The following is a 19340-nucleotide window of genomic DNA, read 5'->3' on the forward strand; positions in this document are numbered from 1 at the left end:
TCCAGCTCGCGTGATAAAATATGAGTCAACGTGAGCAGGTTTGTGGCCACCGATCTCCTGGGGAGAAATGCATGCTGTGTACTGGTGATGTGAGGCTGACATTGAGGGAGCAGTTTGCAATGTGTTGGTTAATATCGAATAAGAGGCCCCTTTGTTTGAGATAAAGTTTTAAGTCATAATGTATTGTTTGTCATATTAATTACTATTAGTCCTAATTCTGAAGCCGTCAACTTTTCAGGATTTTCATAAGGTTATCCTATAGATAGGTTAGGCTAGGTTAGGTTTGTTTTATGACAATAAAAAAAAATACAAAAAATTATGATACAATACAATAGAAACGATATGATTAACGTAAATGCGGACAAACAATACATTATGACTTAAAACTTAATGGGAAACAATAGAGACCCATCGACAACCCGTAAAAAAAATAATGTTCGAGTCTCACGGGAAAATAAAGTTAAAATATCGTACTGGCCGATTCGAACGTACACTGACATCAGAATGATATTTGAATATGCCATTTATTTAGGTAGGTACCTATCTTGCGTCACGCTTGAGCCAATACATGTACGGTCAATGTACGAGTGAAATGCACGATGTCACTCAATCAGCGTAGGTACGTTCGAATTGGCCTGTTAGATAAAGAAGTTTAACTGTATAATTAGTAAATTTCTATTAAAGGAGGATGGGCAGATTTGTATGCCCATCCTCCTTTAATAGAAATTCCAGTGCCTATGAACCAATAAGAATAAGCGACATACCATTGGAAAGGTTTTTTTATATACTCCATTTTTTACTATGACGAGACTTGTCAAATCTCTGTTTAAAAAAAATTATGACACATAAAAACATAAGGAAATGAAAAAAAAAATCGTGACACCAAATCATCCACAATAACAAAACCTTAATTATCTGCGACACAGTAAATTAGTACGTTTAAACTCACACTACTTTTCGCGGTGATAACTTTTTTCACACAAAGATTTGGGACTACCTGCCATAGTAAAAGTATTAGAACTTAGAATAAGCTATCCAGTGACATATTGTAAATAAATAAATAAAATAAAAAGCCTTTATTAATTATCTATAACATTACATAAAAAATTAAAAAGTTGAAAATATATTATTATTTTGTAGAGACCCCTCTTCGGGTGAAGGCCTCCTCCAGATTCAGCCAGTTTTTCCTGTCCTTTGCCTTCTGTGACCAGTCTTGCCCGGCTGTAGCCACGATTTCGTCGAGCCATTTTTCTTTAACCTTCCCTCTATTCCTTGTCCCCGAAGGTGACATATTGCTTGTCCTTATTGGTCACATAGGCCAGTTTGCCCACCCTCCTTTACTTTGGTTAGCTAATAATACATTTTTACAGCGTACGTTCGAATTGGCCTGTTAGATAAAGAAGTTTAATTGTATAATTAATACATTTCTATTAAATTTATTTTGGTTGGCTAATACATTTTTATCATATAAATGTTCTGTCTTTGTTTTGTTTATTTTGTATTCACATTCAACATAATTCTAATCATTTATTTTACGCTTCGAATTAAACATATTCTATCGATAACCTATACTTGAAAACTCATTCAACAGAACGCTCGAAACCGAACTATCTATTTACACGTGCATAATTTATTTAATCCTGCATATTCAAAACCCCTCAATTACTCGACCCAATATGTACAGAGTGCACTTGGCTCGTAAATAAAAAGGGGTTTTTACCCTCGACTTATTATATTTCATACTTCGTCGCCCAGCGACCGTCCACTCTCGGTAAATGGGCCAGAACTGCACTTCAGGCATCGATCATCGTGCAAAACGAAGATTTTATCTAATAAATTTTCCGGTGAATGGATTTTTCATGATATTTATCCTAGTTTTAAAGCTTTATAGTAATCCTGATTGCATGTATGTTGAACTTTCTAAAAAAAGATCAGATCTGTTGAATGTTAAAAAGATCCTCTGGATAAAGGCATAACCCCCGACCCGAGTATTGACGCAATTGTTGTATTGATCATCTTATATTCAATAACTTGAATTCCGACTTCAGATTCTTCAAAATGACGGCTAATTCCGAATTTCACCCATAATTTGAACTTGTACGATATTTCGAACTTTTCATTCAAATTCTAAATTTGAAACAGTAATTTTTCATGACCCTTGTTACCGGCTAACGCATTATACTTTTTAGGATATAAGTCAATGACATTAGATCCATAAAGTGTTTTGAAGAATGAATTCCCAACAAGCTTACTTGGTAGATATTCCACCAATACGCACGACGCGCTTTGCTTCCTCTTTTCTTATGCGCACTGCCAAGGAATGGAATTCCTTGCCTGCGTCTATATTTCCGAGCTCATATAACCCGGCAACCTTCAAATCAAGGGTGAACAGGCACCTTCTGGGCAGGCTCGCTCCATAGTAGGCCACGTCTTCGCCTCGGCTAGTCTGTGGCCATGAGTAAGCCCATTGATAATAAAAAAATGGATATCGTTTAAATACCTTCATTTGGTCCTAAATGCGTGCAATCCGAGTTTTAACAATCCCGGGAGGTATTTAGTTCGCAAGTACCAATGTTTGTGTGCAACCAAATATTATTTGGAAAACTAATTTCTTTGTAAATTTACTCGTTATTCTGTTTTATGTAAAAACTGAGATACGAAAAGTATTAAAATACAATCGCTTATACATTCAGTGGCGCAAACTAAAACATTCGCAGAACCAACAACCAGCCTCTTTCGTATTCTCGCAGCGCCGTCGTGGGGAAACTACATTATGGATGGCTTATTTATAGGATCTCAAATATTGATAGTGTTATAAATTGTGATGGCACATTTACATGTTACTGCCTCAACACTAACATAGTGATTATGTGACGCATTCTTGTTTAAGTTTAGAATCATTTTCAACAGGGTTCTAAATATTATCTTGTTGGGATGTAGGTACAATTTTGTTAATATTAAAATTGTAATAATTTACACACACCAGAAATCTAGAATCTCAAAAGTTCCACCAACTGTTGAATTTTCCCAAATCTCGTTACATTTCTTCTGTACATCGCATCTGATTTATTTCGGGCCTGAAGTTTCAGTGTAAAGCTAATTTTAATTCCAAAAACTTGTATTGCAATATAATCTCGCTGTAAAAACGACTCATCTTAGACCGTAACGTGTGTAATACGAACGCCGCTCGGCACTCGAGGCACTTGGCTCACAAATTTTTCGCACATTTGTCTGGTATCTTTGTGTCACGTTTGAGAATTGACCGAAAAAAAACAGCATAGACGAGGAATGTAACTTACAGTTCCGACCATGAATAGCTTCATTTTGAGGTTTTAAAGAAACAGAGTCTAGATTAGATCAAAACCACTTGAAACATATTAGAATAATGTAAGCTGATAGGTCATGTTGGGTGAGAGAACCATACCTAAGTAGTTTCTTTTACCCTTACATCTAGATGACCTCACGCGAATTTTGGAAACCCTATGTAATTGTCTATTAAACTACAAAATAATAGGTCAATATGCAAAGAAGCTTTTTGAAATTAATACCGATGACAATGATGAAAATAGTAGTAAGCTAGAAGAACTAAGAAGGTTTCAAGAGAATATTACAGTAGGCTACAAGTATTTCAATTCTTCGACAAACATCCTCATTTCTATTTCATTTTTCATTTCCAGGCTAAGTACGGAGTAACATGCGTCCTTTACATTCCGAGCGAACAAGATTGCAGCAATATAAAAACACGTAGCGTCCCCAACTCGCCTCGTTACGAAACTTCAATGCCGCGCCTTGAACTTCTGATTTAATTTCGCATCCCTTCCGCAGGTGTGCAAAGGGACGGTAATGAGCTACGAAGATATGGCGCTGTGTTTGGGTTTGTTATTTCTGAGCTTTTTTTAGTTTTTTATGGCTTGTTAAAATCTGATAAGATTCTATTTGGCCCTGATGTAGTGCCGCTACAAGCAGCTTACATATTTATTAGCACAAAAAACCATATATCTAGTATATCTTTCCCAACTTGGACATGAGTTGCCATAAAGTCAGTGATGCCAGCGTTCTCCTTGAGGTTTTTGTAGATCGTATCACTTTATTCTTGGTGTAGGTAGCTTTATTTCTGTAGTTATTCTTCCACGAGAGTTTTTTAGACACGCTACTAATAGTTGATGTTGTGTGGTATAGTTTGTAGCTTTCTAATAGAGCCCGAAGGCTAATGCTATTGTCTATTGTTAAGTAAAACCGCTCGTGCCACGTGCCACAACCACCTGCATAAAAAATCGGTACTTCGGTTACTGAGTGCCGGCGAGTCTAACGCTACAGAACCAGTCTAAAATGTGTCATCGAGATGCATAACAAAGGCGCGTTATCGGAGAGCGCACCTACACTGGTTTTTTGAGCGTTGGACTAGCCCGCGCTCAGGTGCCAAATAGAATAATTAGGACCCTTTTTTGCAGGTAAGTAGCACGTGCGGTTTTACTGAACAATAGACAATAGGATAAGCCTTCGGGGTCTACTAGAAAGCTACAAACTATAAGAGGTTCACTGGTATAATCTTACAGTCTTTGAAGTGCCTACATGTGTCCTTTGTAAATGTATGTAAGGTAAACGTACTAGTGCTCGACATGCTAATGCCCAACAGATGGCACCCTGCTGTCACCTCTATTGACAATGACTTAAGTTTCAAGATGACATGTACTGTGACCGCGTCGAGCACCAGTACGTTTACCTTATGTGTTGTATTAAAAATATTTTTTCTTGCATATTTGACAATATTTTTGGCATTTTCGTGATAAAATCGTATCTATACTTGCGAAATCTTTTCTTCTTATTTTCATCGATGACTTTCAGAAACGCCTTTTGTAAAAGAGTAAAATAAATTATTAATTAAAAACCGGCCATGATGAAGATGATGATGAGGAAGATGATGGGGAAATTAAATTAGTACCACTAAGAATGCGCTACATGTCGAAGGCCAAATAAAATGTTGTTATGCCCAGGTACAAAAACTTCGTTGACTTGTTGTTTAGGCATCTTGCAGGAAAATGATTAAACATTATCAATAGAGACGTCAGACAAAATAAAGCGACTTTCTTTGACTTGTTTGGCAATATCGCTTGACACGTGAACCATAAAAGTATATTTCGTGCGACGTGTAAATATAATAGAACTGTCATTTTGTTTGATGTAGATTGTGGCACGTGAATCGTAGCTTAGTTACTACAAGAATTATTTTATAACAAAAAAACCGGCCAAGTGCGAGTCGGACTCGCGCACGGAAGGTTCCGCACCATCAACAAAAAATAGAGCAAAACAAGCAAAAAACGGTCACCCATCCAAGTACTGACCCTGTTGTATGGGAGCCCCACTTAAATCTTTATTTTATTCTGTTTTTAGTATTTGTTGTTATAGCGGCAACAGAAATACATCATCTGTGTAAATTTCAACTGTCTAGCTATCACGGTTCGTGAGATACAGCCTGGTGACAGATGGATGGACGGACAGCGGAGTCTTAGTAATAGGGTCCCGTTTTTACCCTTTACGGGGTACGGACGGGGATGGGTACGGAACCCTAAAAAGTAACTAATATACAGTGAATACATTTTTTACCTTACCATAGCGAAACGGCCAAGCCACATATTTTGACTTCGGTGTAGAGTTTGTGAAGTAGGTTTGTACAGTTAGGGCGTGTAGAGTTAGAAACTTAGCTCTACAAGACATCTGATAACTTTTTTACAGTGCGAGCCATATATGATTGATTGTCCTAATGTAATGTTACGCATAAAACTCATTTCGCATATTTGTTATTGTACTGAAACGAATTAACATTTCTGAAATAATATAAAAGAAACCTAACCTAATCTACCCTGTTCTACACAACCTATGCAAAATATTTTCGAAAATATGTTCTTTTTCAGCTGGAGAAAAATTATGCGAAAAGAGTTTTATGCGTAACATTATATTAGGACAATCAACTATTATGCGACGAGATATGACGCCATCTTAAACCGATCCGATTCTGGAAAAGAAATTGTATTTTTTTTTTCACAAACAAGGTTCCCCACCAATTTCGGCACAAATATATTATTGCATCGTCAGCATATTGCTTTGATGTGACACCGTGTAAAATATTTATGAAACATGCTAAACCGAGACACGTTGTTGCTGTCTGCACGAACACAAATAAAATATTGTACAGACGTAAAGAGTTCGGCAAAGTCATGAAGAGATCAGACATACTAGACGATGAACTCTAGACATATTTCATTAAGTCGTAAAATTTACGCATATTTAGGTAGGTACTTATAATATTCTCTCGTAAGGTTAAAGGATGACTCACGCTAGACCGGGTGACAATGTCTTTATTTTGTTCATAAAACCTTTAATAAAATTACTCACAGTTGCCTGCAGACCTACAAAAGGGCTATCTATAGTGCTGCTTCCAAGTTCTCTGTTGAAAAGAGTAACTGACACCTACAATCTTCAAATATTACTAGCTCAGAGACCCAATGAGATATTGTTACTGTCCAACTTCTGAGATTTGAAATTCAGATCTAAAAGATCTCTGTTTATTTTAGCATGATATTAACGGCTCTCTAGGGAAGTCCCTTTGAAACCAATTTTTAATTAACCCCCTCTAATTGCCACTGAATTCGTTACAATTTATCCTTTCAACTGACTTTTCGTTTCCAAATCTTGCGGGTCCGAGGTTAAGAGGAAAGGAGACTACCGCTTCAGGAAAATTGGGATTCGCACGGGTTACCAAATTATACATAAACCTTCCTCTGCCGTTGCGTAGTTTTAAAGATCTAAGCATACATACAGACAGACAGATACAGATACAGACTTTGTTTTATACTATGTAGTGATAAAACGGTCGTCCCCTTTCTTTTTAACTTGGAACTTGGAATTTTGAATGGCTTCTATTCTTGGCAAAATACCGGAAAGGTCCTGACAATAAGTTTAATTGAAATCTGAATCTGTTTTAAAACGAGAACGCCCACTTCAAAGTATTAATTATATTTACTGAATTACAATTTGACTTCTTGAAATACAATATCCATAGTTTATTTATAATACCAAATTCCCACGTTTAGAGTTAAATATAAAGGACCATTAAAACATGTATATAAGAAACCTCAGAAGCAATTATCTCGAAGGCTACCGAGTTTAGTTTGTCCTATTTTGACTTTAATAATACAATTCTAAGAATCAGTTTTGAAAATACATTTCATGACAAAGTTAATTAATTAAATTATTGTTAAGGGAAAGGTATTTTGTGTTATTATTTAGTACATAATTCAATTCAATTATTTATTTAATTCAAATCCAGAGATCCATAATATTGTTAGTACAACAAATCTTAAAATTACTAGTTGTAATTTTAAGATCATAATTATATGAGAACATTAAAACTTTAGTTATAACTATATAGTACCTATAGGTATATTACTGTCCCACAATTTAGTACCAATCGTCAGTAACCACAAATTTACTTATCAAATAACGAATAGCAAATTGAAACACGAAACTAGTAACAAATAGCTATTACGGTATAAAGTTATAAACTTGTATCTGAATCCTCAGTCCTCTACTTGCCCCTGAGGGTCTACCGCGAAACACAATCGACGTGTTGCCTCTCTGTCGCACTTGTAAATTCGTGCCTAAGTGTGACAGGGAGGCAACACCTCGAACGTGGATCGCGGTAGGCCTTCTCGTCTCGGTTTAATTTCGGATGAAATATTAGACCGGCATTTAATTAAGCAATTATCTATCTCCGTGACAGGCTACGAACATCAGTCACCTGCTTTATCATTCCCGTGCTTTATCATGGTCAGTGATTCAGTGCTACTAGGAATGTTCCCGGGAATTTCCTGGTATCATCATTGTCAACCTATCTCGGCATACTACAACATTAGTCAACTGGTCTATCAGCCCCGTATCGTTCCGTGCTTTATCATGCCCAGTGATAATAATTATGCTATTTTTAGGCATGTTCCCGGGAATTTCCCGGTATCATGATAAGCATGAAATTAAGAGATAAATGGGGCATTTTATTTAAAGTTGTCCCCTGCCCTTTTTTTTCTTATTTGGGATTTTTTATGTTATTTCTACTCAGAATCACGAGCTCTTCTGATCCTAATAGAAGAAAAAAGTGTCCTAAAATTTCCATACGTATTTCGATCTTTCCATTCCGTGACCGCCATACAAAGTATATGAAAATGGTAACGGAATGAAAAAAAAACCTTGGGATACCTTTTTTTCTCCTATTAGGATTGAACGAGCTCGTGATTCTGAGTAGAAATAACATAGAAATTCATAAATGAAAAAAAAGTGTAGGGGACAACTTTAAATAAAATGGCCCAAATATGTTATTTAATAAGTTCTTGAATTCATTCATTGTTTCATCCGAAAAACTCATCGGTACAAGCGTGTTCGAATCCGCGTCCTGAACGTCACACTCACAGGTCTTACCGCTAGGCTATCAAAGCTTTTAAAAACCACGAGTGTTTCCTTTTTAGCTTTTAAGAGTAAACCTGAATACGCCACGGCACATCTTAGATAACCGTTAGAATATCAGATATTTTATATCAGACATTTAACCGGATTCATCCTGAGGGTCGCGAAGTTGGAATCTCGACACAATGCGAATTTTAATTCGTTTGTGGTGACCGTTCCGACTGAACATCTAGCGACCTTCACCAAGGAGGAGTTTTGGCCGAAGGGTGTCAAGTTTCGGCGGTTCCGCGGCCGGTTCCCTGACACTGCGGGGTTGCGTAATGCATCGCAATCATAATGTGTTTTTTAGTGTTTAGTTATATTTTTATAATATGTATGCTAGTTTTAAGGTATTTATGTATGGGCCACTAGTTGCCTGAAATAAAAGATTTCATTTCATTTCATTAGGGAATATTCCCACTCACTTTTCACAATTTCCTAGAAACGGGAATTTTCGCGGCACATCACTCGTCCTCAGTTTATCATTCCTTTACTTCATCAGGCAATGTACACTAATATCTCGGCCCCAATCAATCTCAGTTTAAGTCTACGAACACAGAGAGGTCAGAGAGCCTACCGCGGACATTGAGAATTAAATTTTTGGTGTCTGCCTCTCTATTGACATTTTTTGTTTCGATGTTTGATGTTGGCAGTTCGCGCGGCCGTCATTCATTCATTGGCGTAGCTACTGGATAGGTACTAATTATTTTGACTGGGAACCAAATAACCCTTAAATGTTTAAAATAGGATGAAGCTTAGGTACATAACATAAGCATGAAAATGTATTTTAAAATTACAACAAAATAAATTATTGTGAAACACTACAGCAAGAAAATTAAAGTCTATCGGCTTATATTATTCGAATTACATACATAATTTAATTATGCCTAATTTCTTCTTTTTTCAGAATCAACAACCAATTCGAAGTTACATCCCTAAATCAGAAGATTCAGGAATTAAAATGAAAAAATATGGTAAAATATTAGAGGTAAGCCTTTTATTCATAAATACAAGCTTTAATTACTTCAAAATAATTCGTTTCTCTGTCATTATTGACTTGTTTATTTGTAAGAAAGGGATAAAACATAAATTAACTAGTTGAGGCCTGTAGTGCATTTATGTATATACAGTCCGAGTCACTTGAATAGCCTCACCTGTAAATTAAATATAAATCCTGTTCTTTATTTATTATTACTGCCTGTTAGATTTTATCAATAAACTTTATTAGATTAGTACTATAATATAAATTAAAGAATTGAAATAATAATAATAAATTAATTACTAACTTAAGTGAAGAAAAGGGTTAGTCACTTGAATAGCCTCAATAAATAAAACACAGATAAATTATGATTATAATTAATTTTTAATATTTTGTATATTTTCCATTACTCTTAATTACTTCAAAAATACGTTCAGGAATTGAATCATATAATGAGTGAATGTAATTTAGGCCCAAATTATTCCAGGTTTTATTAATTTCTTGTAATAGATCTGTACTACTATTGAACTGGCGTCCACTGGCATAAACCTGGCGAGATAAATAGCCCCAAACATTCTCCATAATATTAAGGTCCGGAGAGTTAGATGGCCAATCTAAAACTTAAATTTTATTTTTTTGTAACCAAGATTTTGTCTCATGTGACGCATGTATAGGGGCATTGTCTTGTTGAAAAATCCAATTTTGTTTTTTAAAAATTTTACGAATCTCTTTTTTCTTATCTTCTAGTAAATTGATATACAATTTAGAAGTTTGTTTTCCTTTAAGAATAGCAATTTTAATAGGGCCATGATAAGAAACCGCACCCCACACCATTAATGAACCACCTCCTGAATGACGACGTGACAACACTAGTTCTTCTTTTCTTAAATCGTGAAAATAGTATAAATGTCCATCTGGACCATCTAAATTAAATTTTTTTTCGTCACTGAAAACAACATTATGCCACTCATTTGTCCAGGACATATGCGTTTTAGCAAACGATAATCGGGCTTTTTGATGCTGATCACGCAGAAGAGGTTTCCTCTTGATTTTTGTTCTTTTAAGGTGTGATGATGACTTTATAATACGTCGTACCGTAGACAGTGATGCGCGGGTGTTTACTTCATTTGCTATTTGTCGCGCTGTCTTGGAAGAATTTGATGCTGCACGTAAAATAAGTCGACGTTCACGTGACGAAGTTGTCAGTTTTGTTCGGCCTTTATAGTTATTTCCATAATTTTCTTTATTTTTCATATAATTATTGATTATTTTAGGGCTACGACCAACTTTTTTTTGCAATTTTGCGGTTAGATAATTCTTGATCCAAATAAAATTTAACTTTTTCAATTTCAATATCAGTTAATTTTCGACCACGACCCATGATAGGATATGAATAAAATAACACTTCAGAAATGATATATAAGTAATATACGCCGCTTAAAAGAAGGATTGATAACGATAAACTGAAATAACCGTACGCGAATAATGTTCAAATGACACTGAGGCTAATCATGTGGAGCGGACGAACTGATGCATCCACACTGCGCGCGGTGTTTATGTACAGGTTCGTGCAAGTTGTAACTTGTTTCGTAAGGCACTGCACGTGAGGTGAAAATTAGACAAAGTATAATATAATAATCATGTATGTTAATATAAAAAAATACTACATTTAGGGGTGAGGCTATTCAAGTGACTCGGACTGTATATAGGTAAGGGATAACACTTTATCGGGACTAACATATTAACTAGAAAGCACAAAAAAATAAAATAACCCATTTCTTCACACCTCACCCATGAAAACGTTTAAAACTTAAAAGGGAATCGTCGAAACCCATTCATCTTTTTTACGAGTTAGATGCGTTTTCCGATCGAAATTCTATTTCAGTTCTTACGCTTATAGATATAAGGTTAATATTCGGTTTGTAATAAGTTGATGTTAAATCGTTTGACGATGGAACGCTGGTCTAATAAACGATTCGAATGTTTTGCTCTACACACTTTCATGAAGTGATATCCTCCTAAGGCCCAAGGTCCTACCTATAGTACATATTCAGTTCGATGTAATTTAAACCATGTTCAATTCGAACAGAGTCGCTTTGGCTTTGTTTCGTTCAATTTTCAAACAACGCAAAATCAACTCTATTTCCTACAGTTTAGGTTCCAATTTCAGTAACAAGTTTTGGATGTATCGTTTGTATGGCTGGGCCTTAGGAGAAAGGATTCCCTACTACCATAGAGAAATACATATAAGTAAAGAAAGAGTGGTAACTCCATACATCAGTTTTCTTACCAAAACGCGAGTTATTTCGTAGTCGACATCTAGCGTCAAGTAGCGGACATTATCAGTTGACAATAGATGTTGCGGCAAACTAAAACTCTTGCTCAACAATTTTCAGCTAATATTTTAACCGGATGCACCGGAACTCTATTTTCAACTCCTTCCGCTTATAATATTAGTTATAAATTGTATTAGCAGTACATTTTTCGCCAGTAGCGACATTTGTGAAATCTGGTGTCAAGTAGCGGTACTAATGATTCCACTACTTGTCGTTAGATGTCGACTACGAAATAACTCGCGTTTTGGTAAGAAAACTGATGTATGGAGTTACCACTCTTTCTTTACTTATATTTCTCTATGCTACCATAGAGAAATATAGTAAGACAAGTGTGCTCACTCCATACATCAGTTCAGACTATTAATTTCAGTGTCTACATCTAGCATCGAGTAGCGGAACTATCAGTACTGCTACTTGACAATAGATGTAGCAGTACTGATAGTTCCGCTACTCGATGCTAGATGCTAATAGTCTTTTTGGTACTAAAACTGATGTATGGAGTGAGCACTCTATGTATCTACTACGATGTATGAGGAAAACATTTCTTTTTCGCACTGTCACAAGTGTTAGGCAAAACAAGTCAAGTGGCATTCATAAAAGTAAATCACATATCACCACTACAACTCCGAGTGTCACTTATTTCGGGAACGAGGAAATTGCGTTTCTCTTAATATTTACGCGTCAACGTATACCGTAAAATGGGGTGAGTAGGGTCAAAACTGAAATTCAAACCTCGATAACATTTTATTTTTACATAATGAAAGCTGAATGGTGTATATAATAAGTGTTCCGGACGTTGGTATTTTAGTTTTTATTTTATTTTGGGTAGTTCCATTTCATAACTTTGACGATAAAAGGAAAACCCACCTCACCCCGTAGTGCCTCGTATTTGGGGTGAGAGGGGTTTTCATAAAGGTGATTTTGGAAGATTGTTGGATCGATTTTTTTATTATGCGTATTACTATAGCTCCATTTTAAATTTGAATACATTATTCTTGTAGCAGTAGCCTTAAAATCCCTTCTCACCCCCCTCTCAAAGCTTCTCTCCCCATTCATAACCCACGTCTCCCCGCGAAACCTACTCACCCCGTTTTACGGTACTGACTGGCCTGCTTGTTTACCGTATACTTTCGCATTCTGAATAGAAATCTTATTTCAGGAATTCACATTAGTAATTATTGCCCACTAGCTTTTGTCTGCATGAAACGATGATTGATAAAAACTGTCCTGCTAACTGATATGATTCCAATATGATTCAAATATTGGTTTGATGCTGACATCAAACCAATATTTGAATCATATTCGAGCACGTTCGAGATTTCGAATTGGCCAGCGGGAACAGCATGGTTCCATTTATATCGCCTGTCACTATGCCCGTCACTTACGCACTTACATACTTGTTAGAACGTGACATGCATGGTGACAAGCGATAAAAATGCGACCGTGTTACAGCCGCAGTTACACGGAATTTCACTTGTCCTAGCAATTTTTAAACGTTAAACCAAATTGCACACATCAAACTGGTGTCTCGACACAGTCTCGTATTACGTGTCAGTCTCATCCTACCCTACCTCTGCCTGTCTTTCAACTCTTTGCATTATACTCGTACAAGATGCCCTTTTAGACGATATAAATAAATAATGTGAACGTGCATACGTTAGTCATTTTGTATTTTCACACCTCGGATTGATATGTTAATAAACATGTTGGTGTGATGAACACCATTATTATTATAATAGCATACACATACACAAGTCAAAATGATTGATATGTTTGACTGACGGTTTCCACGTAGTGATTTATGATAAATGTTTACTGTTTATTGGGTTTTATTCTAGATACATGTTTATGCAATTACTTTAAATTTTAAGTGTACGAGTATATGTTGTAAACTTACTCGTATTCATCAAAAGAAATATTAACAGTTTTATTTTAAAATAAGTCATTTTTGAACACACCTATAGTAGTTTAATTATATTAATCATAGGTGTACAGAATGACATGCGAAAAAGTAGGAGCGTATACAATAACACGTGCACACACAATAGTTATTTACGATACAAGTGCGGAAAAGAGGAAATTCGAAACGAGTGGCGATAAATTAAAACACGACCGAAGGGAGTGTTTTAAATCGACACGAGTTGCGAATTACCTATTCGCACGTGTATCGTACAACGTTTTACAGTACATATGGCACTTTACACTTTCGACACAGGTGCGCACGGAAAGTGCTAAATATTTCCCGCACTAGTTCGGCAAAGTAGCACCATATGTACTGTAAATATCATTCTGATGTCAGTGTACGTTCGAATAGGCCTGTCAAATTGATTTCTTTCAGTAAATGATTGTTTATGAATAAGCAACGTTCCTAAACGCTTTTAAATCTATTACAAATTTAATTCAGTTTCTAATTTCTAACAGTGAACTGACAGTTAAATGAAATATGACAGTACTGAGTAGGATTTAAGCGGTATTATATTAACCCTACATTTTAACGGACACTTCTTAGAAATTCGCGTTCAACATTTATCAACATTTATCAACATTTATTCAGCAAATAGGCCACAAGGGCACTTTTACACGTCAATATGGAATTTGTATACAGCAAAAAAAAACACATCAATAATTATAAAATACAACTAAGCCGTAAATATCAAATCAAACTAACATAGAGATGTATAAAGCCTCTAAATGTCGAATTACAAAAAACTCAATAACAATAGTATTGAAAAAAAAAACACAAAGATACAAAAACTATAATCTAAAATTATTTAGAGATGTAAATGTCTCTAAGTGTCATCATAACTAAAAGATTACAATATATAGTAGTTAATCAAATTATCCTTAGAGATGTATAGGGTCTCCAAGAGTCAAAATCCTGTATACCTAATTAAAACATTCATTAAATTAAAGAAAATGATAGTAAAAATAAAATAGCATACGAGAACCGAATGAGGTGTGTCCATGTAATTATACTCAAAAATAAAGTTACTAAATATAATAGCTCGTGTTAGCTTAAATAGACCAGTCTCCACAAACAGCACCCGTTCACGAGTATGACGCGTATCTCAGCCATCGCCTCTCTCAACCTTCATTCGGGAAAGTGGCGACCCGATCAACAACGCCACCGTAAGCAAAGACTTTTAAGCGAGCATGACATATTCAAGCTGCCGGGCCATATTAATATTTAAATTGTAATAACGTATAGCTGTGAGACACAACATTTTGTTCTTGTATGTTACATGAAAAACGGTATATCTTCACATAATTACTAAGCAAAATGCCCTATATTGACTAAGAGATGTATAGGTCTCTCAAGTGTCAGAATCATTAAAAATATAAATATGTACAAACAAATTAAAAATAAAATTAAAACTTAGAGATGTATAAGGTCTCCAAGTGTCAAAAACTAAAATTAAATTAAGCAATATAAACAATATACCTAATTAATCGAGAACATGATGGTCTCATGTGTCAATTCTACTGGACACTAGCATGATTAATTCACAATGAAAAGAAAAAAAAAAGAAAAAAAAAACAATACATATTAACTCTTATTATACTATCGAAATCAAGCTGCCGGCTTAAAGGCATCTCTATCATCTATAAAATCATTTACAGTGTAGTACGCCTTACTCAACAAGGAGCGCTTAATGTGTGACTTAAATTTGTTAAGTGGTAAATTCGCTATATCAGTGGGAACTTTGTTATAAAAGTTATAATTATCCGTCGTTTAATTCAAAGGTCATTGCCCTGAAAGTTGAATCTCAAACTTGAGGAGCTCAAGTTGAGGTTAACCAATCTGTCAGATCTTAGGTCTTTGGGCCCGATTCGGATTTTGAAATAGACATCCACTAGATATCTTTTAGACGTCACCAAGATACAATAACGATATGTTTAAGATCTAATCTGTCAAATTTGACATTTCTGCAATAGTCTTTCGATTTGTAGCTGGCCCCGAAGGGCTAATCCTTTGTCTATTGTTTAATAAATTAATTCAGTATAATAGTTTAGTGTTGTTTAGGTACATCTCCGTTGACAATTTGAATCATCCGTGACCACAGCTGGTGCAACCCAGCTGAAACGTCGGATTTAAGGTAAAAATAATTTAATTCATATTTATTTATCGCAACCCCATGGTACCATTATTATAGATATTACAAGGGCCGGGTAGTCAACATGGACCCTGTGAGGGCATAGCAATATTACATGCATACTTAGGATACAATCTTAAATCTATGTGTATAATCTATCTATCTAATCCCTTTAAACGAGCAATTCTGGTATACCTATTTATTTATTTATATATATATTTCGGGGATCTCGGAAACGGCTCTAACGATTTCGATGAAATTTGGTATATGGGGGTTTTCGGGGGCAAAAAATCGATCTAGCTAGGTTTTCCGAGCAACGCTCGGTCTCCCAGATATTATAGGTACCTACCTAAAATAAGTCAATTCAGTAGATTTCATGAAAGTCGAATTGAATCAGATAATTTTCAATATATTAAATACAAATAGGCAACGAGTTCAATATTAAGTGATATCAAATTAAATATAATTATATCACGGTAGACCCGTTCATATCATGAAACATGTTAATTTAGAAAAGTTCTACACTATCCTTATCTATCTTTAGGTATATGATGTATCCCTTGAATCCATAAACATATACGTGGGATCCACCAGTCAATCAATCACATAAGGGGCCGGTCTCCATTTGAATATTTACATTCCCTCTCACCTTTCCTTTCGAACAACTTTATTGCATGCGAGATCGAATTGAGTCCTTGAAAGGCACAGTCAAATTTTAGCAGTATGATACGTAGACATAAACTTATCGCATGTAAATTTTGTTCTTAATGTGCACACATATTTAGGGTTAGAGTCCAGTTCAGAACGATGTTCGCCTCTAATATGCATGTAAATGCAATGCCTGTAACCTGTTTTGTGAGCCTAAATAAATAAATAATAATAATAACAGTATGTTTTTAGTACATTTGTTTGGTAATCGAGTAAATACTCTAACTGTTATAGTTATTGGCCACAGCATAGTAATTGTGGACTTTCCTAACAAATCAGAAAGAAACAAACGAAAATAAGTCTTAATGTTAAGAGTGGCCAATGCAGTCACCTTACCCCTTTATTTTTCTGTTTACTTTTATCTTGCCATCATCAAAGTTAAAAACATTCAAATATGGTAATAAAAATTACACCTACCCACCTAAAAAATTTGTATAATACCTTGAAAGAAAGGATAATATTACAATAACTGGTCAAAATTCTGTCATGATTTTAAAGGCTAAGGGTAACATTCCATTTCTGACCGCAGCTGCGCTACTGGTACTGAACGCATCGCTGTTGTACATATATTTAAGTCTGTGGCTGTTACTGACAATTTCCATAGTAAAATGAACAGTAGTGCAGCTGCGGTTGGAAATGGACTGTCACCTTAAATGGTAAACAAAATTAAAATTAACAGATCCTTCAAGGCGAATTTGGAAAATAAACATTTGAATTTTGAATACAACGCTAACCTTGCCGGGTTTAAATTATGAAACGAAAATCTTAAGGTACGAAAGCGTTCTTTGCCTACAGGTTTTCGTTTTATGTCAAGTCCTATTTCTTTATTGCTCAGTAAACAGTTAAAATTGTGATGTTTTATCGATATTAAAACTCGGTCGCAACGGAGGAGACTAAAAATAAACAATTTTATTTCGCTTATAGCTTAGCTGACCAAAATAAGGTTAGAAATTGCTACAGAACAGCGGATTCCAATACAAGCCGCTTATAGGACGGCCGGAATGCTTTCTGGAATTATATATACTTATTCTTAGTAAAACTACTAAAATAGTTTAACGATCTGAACATGAACATAATTATTATGTAGACTCCGACCACACTAACACTACGTTTGCTCTGATTTGACAATGAAAATTCGGATTAGACTACATCAGCACCGGTATCATGGTCGCATTTTTATCACCTGTCATGTCATGCGTCATTTTCGCACTTACATACTTGTTAGAACGTGACAGGCATGGTGACAAATGATAAAGAGCCGACAATCTTAGCACTAATATAGATATAGATAATATCGCACTGCAATACTACTGCTACATTAATGCACTGCTTCGGGAAACGTCAAAAAGATCGTTTTACCGAGAAATTTAAGCTGAAGGCAGTGGCCACCGTTTGCGTTCGAGTGCGAATTTATCACTTGCCATCCCTCCTCACAAATCTCGAGGATACAACAAGTCCTTCGCAGTGCGTCCAGTGAAGCTGTGGAATGAGCTGCCTGTTTCGCTCAGGCAGGCACAATCGGTTGCATCGTTCAAGGAGAGATTAAAGAAGCTATGGTTATCTGATTTGGCTGTTTAATTTGTCAATATTTCTATTGTATAGTTGCTTTATATTTTTCTAATTCTTTCCAATTTTTAGTGTATTTTCCCCATTCCTTTTTGTGTAATATATGTATGTTTTTCCTATAAATTTTGTATGTATTTATATCCTTTATCTTTTTGGTACCTTGTTGTACATTTTGCTGCATTCGTCACCCTCTTTTCACTTTCTCCTCTCATCTACTCAAAGGTTAACTGGAAGAGATCCCTCATAGGGATAAGTTCGCCTTTGTACTTCTCACTACTTGTATGTTATTTTTAATATGTCTTTTTGTACAATAAAGAGTTTACTACTACTAAATTTATATTAAATTTGACATTTGCAACAATATTACGCTAACTACTTACACTGTTCAAATTTTACTGTTTCCGTCCGTCAAAATTCATAATGTATAAACGAATTGTTTGTTTCTGATCGACACACGATCCTACAAGCAGACATGCGAATTTGCGTCCCTGTCATTCAGTAGGTACCTACTTAAAAGACAGACACATTACGGACCTACTTAATGGAAAATAAGCCTAAAAAGGTGTACTTATTCGGTGCCAGTATTCATTCGTTGTAAGAATGAAAAAGATATGACTCAAATACGGCAATATCCCTTATAAAATAATATCTTCTTCTCCATCTCAGTTTTCGGGGTCTATGGAATATTTAATAATTGAAATAAATATTGGAGGGACTAAGGCTGCACTCGGTGTAGTGTACTGTCCACCTAGCGTTGACTATTTCATGGATCTCGAAACTGTTCTTGCCTCTCTTAGCGTTGAATACGAACATCAGATAATCATGGGCGATTTCAATACTGACCTCTTAAAGGACAACATCAGGACGCGCAAACTGAACGCCATTATTGAGTCTGCTGATCTCTCTGTGCTTCCCCTTATGCCAACTCACCATAACATCGACACGTCGGACTCCTGGTTGGACCTTATTATTGTCTCGTGTGTGGATCTCGCAAACAAAGTTGGCCAACTCCCTGCTCCAGGTTTTTCGCGTCACGATCTCGTCTTCCTCAGCTATCGCCTTCGTCCTCCCAAGTTGCAGCGTGTGACGATACAACTCCGCAGCTTTGCCAGACTGGACATTCAAGCCTTACAGAGGGACGCTCGCGCGGTAGATTGGTCGTCG

Source organism: Cydia amplana, chromosome 15, assembly GCF_948474715.1.
Source record: "Cydia amplana chromosome 15, ilCydAmpl1.1, whole genome shotgun sequence".
Classification (NCBI taxonomy): Eukaryota; Metazoa; Arthropoda; class Insecta; order Lepidoptera; family Tortricidae; genus Cydia; species Cydia amplana.